The sequence below is a fragment of the Tachysurus fulvidraco genome, chromosome 3 (assembly GCF_022655615.1).
Source record: "Tachysurus fulvidraco isolate hzauxx_2018 chromosome 3, HZAU_PFXX_2.0, whole genome shotgun sequence".
Taxonomy (NCBI): domain Eukaryota; kingdom Metazoa; phylum Chordata; class Actinopteri; order Siluriformes; family Bagridae; genus Tachysurus; species Tachysurus fulvidraco.
In genome coordinates, this window is record NC_062520.1 from 6,261,474 (window position 1) to 6,264,450 (window position 2,977).

The following is a 2,977-nucleotide window of genomic DNA, read 5'->3' on the forward strand; positions in this document are numbered from 1 at the left end:
GAACGTGCTAACCACTAATGTCTGCTTATCTTATAGGTTTTGATGGGACAAGTCTTTATGGTATTTATGGGTGCTGTAGAAAAACAAGAGCACAGCATACTGTAGTATCTCTGTTTCTGAAAATATACGGTTTCATAAAGATTTATATTTAGGTTATATTTACCGTATATTTACGACATTTGGCAGATATCCTTATCCAGAGCGACGTACCAAAGTACTTTGAATACATCACTGGTTCACTAGGTTACTGATTTAGGATTGACCTAGTTTAAGAACTGATGATGATTGGTTGTTTTCCCATATTTCTGATTGGCTGAGAGGTGTTGTGAACTTGTTAAAGAAGGCAATGTATTGAAATAGAATTTTTGGTTTGTTTTTTCTTCCTACAAATTCCTACACGGAATCAAGCGGTTTAAGCTTTGGGTTGTTGATTGGAAGATCAGAGGTTTCAAGCACCAGTGTTGCCAAGCTGACACTGTTGGGCCCCTGAGCAAGGCCCTTAACCCTCTCTGCTCCAGAGATGCTGTATGAGGATTGACCCTGTGCTCTGACCCCAACCTTTAAAGTTGGGATATGTGAAGAAAGAATTTGACTGTGCTCTAATGTATATGTGACAAAAATAAAGGCTTCTTCTTTATATACATGGGTAGAAACACACAGTTAACAAACAAATGAATGAATTAATAAATAAAAAGGAACAGCCTTTTAAACTACTATATTTTTCTATTTTTACTATTCAGTGTTTTGTAAAATGTCCATGTAAATAAATCCAATATGTGAAAAAAAAGAATATTTGCTATATATTATTAACGTATTTATATATCATATAATATATTATATATCGTATGTATACTACAATGATTCGAGTAGCAATATCTTGATGTGGGCGTGGCTAAATTTGAATGTTATTTAAATTGAAATTTATCTAATGTAAAGTATGAAATTTTGTTATACATGATTAATTTTTTTGGTTAGATTTTGTAAGATATTTCTGAACAATTTAACGATTATTTCATCCACTCCGAGAGCACTCCGCTAAACAAGACAATGCAAGGCAGCAGGTAATTTTTAATTAGCATGAGTGAGAGCACTCAGCTGTTTACCATTTTTCTCCTGCCGATGTGGCGTCTCCTCTGATTAGGTGCATTATGGCTAATTTGAGGCTGGTAATCAGGCTCAGTTCCATGCTAAATTTTTCATTAAGCTGTAGGAGTTGTCACTCCAAGAACAGGGGGAGTGTTAGCAAGGCATTATCCTGAAGTTGTATATTCAGAAGAAAAGGTCTGTCACGTGTTAAAATCACAATGTGTAATCATATGCGTGAAACTTTCCTGCCACTTATTTAATAACTGGCCAACGTAATGCATTGTTTTAGGATTGAAAAGCATAATTAGGTGCCATTAAGCCAAAGTTTAGTCATCAGCAATTGACTGTGATGTTGTAAATGGGATAAAGTCTGAAAGAAAATTTTGCACATTTCTATTTTAATGCACTCAATTAGTTCGATAATACAAACTTGCAAATGTACAGTAACCTGCAAAAGTATTGGCACCCTGCATCAATCTAACAACGTTTTCAATCAAAAACTTATTTGCACTCTGTCTCCAGGAACTCTGTTTGAATTCAGTTTTATTTCAGTTACATTTATTTGATTAGCACATTTAAAAAATTGACAGTATCAAAACAGCTGTACAGAAGTATAGAAACAGAATAAAACATTTATATATTTCTAAGAATTATACCTAATGATCAAGCCTGAGGTGACGGTGGTGAAGAAAACTCCCTGAGATGATATGAGGAAGAAACCCTGAGAGGAACCAGACTGAGAAGTGAACCTCATCCTCATTTGGGTGACACTGGACAGGAAGTAATGTCAATGTAAGTAATGTCCTTTCTACAACAGTTTGTAGTCGAGTGGAATTAAGCAACCAAGAGCTCCTGAGGAACTATGTCAGGACTCAGCCGGACTTTTGGCCATGTACCGTTGTTTACGTTCCTCGTCACGTGTCTGCCCCGCCTTCGTCTGCTCCTCCCTGTCTCCACACCTGTTCCTAATCGTGTCTCGTTGTCTTTTCTATTTAAGTGAGACACGTTGCAGATGGCAAGGCGGAGTCATAAGTTACGGTTCGTCATTGTTAAGTGTCTTCATTTGTATTGTTTTAGTTATCGTCCCTTACTGTGTTGTCCTTACTATTTATTAAACCCCTTTCATCTGAAGCTATCCTGCGTACTGGTCTGTTTCTTTCCTCCCCTGGTTGTGACAAACTAACAGGTCAGTGTAATTTCTGAGTTCACCACAAACCCAACACAAATTCCTTCCTGCTGCTGTTCTTGCCTTTAAACATTCAGAGCATGGGGTATATGGTTCATTGCTTCATGCTCCATAGTTAATTTCTTTCCCTGGGGTATAAACTTGAGGTCATGAAATCCAGAGCAGCACAACAGAAAAGTGTTTGCACTACCTTCTCAAGAAGTTTCAATCCCTACAATGCCACATACAGTACATCGTTTCCATGGTTACAGCTAAGAAAGCAAATTTGGTCATACTCTCAGGGATGGGAGGGATTTTCATAATTTCCCTTTTCTGCTAATCACAGTGATATCAGCCATTTGTAGGCACCTGCAGCATCATGTATGTGGAACAGCGCAGATAAGATAGACCTTTATTTGTCCCACAATGGGGTAATTTCTCAAATGATTTGGCCCGTACAGGAATTGAACCTGCAACCTTAGCGTTATTAGCGCCATGCTCTAACCAACTGAGCTAACCGGCCACTTTCCTCCAAAAATGTTAGGCTGAACTGAGATGCAATATGAGCAGTGCTGTAAAAAATTAAATGAATTGGATTTATGGAGAGAAAGCTTTTACAACCCTGTCTGGGATGTATCTGTCATATGATGGAGAGAAAATTAGGAGAGAACAAAAAATCTATCAATCTATCTATCTATCTATCTATCTATCTATCTATCTATCTAT

The 2,977-nt window shown here is 37.3% G+C and overlaps 1 non-coding gene across 1 annotated transcript; it reads right to left on the reverse strand.

Annotated features, from left to right (window-relative positions):
* Nucleotides 1–2,700: 2,700 nt before the first annotated feature.
* trnai-aau lies at nt 2,701–2,774 on the reverse strand. The gene has a single exon. It is a non-coding gene; the product is annotated as a tRNA-Ile (tRNA).
* Nucleotides 2,775–2,977: the final 203 nt, after the last annotated feature.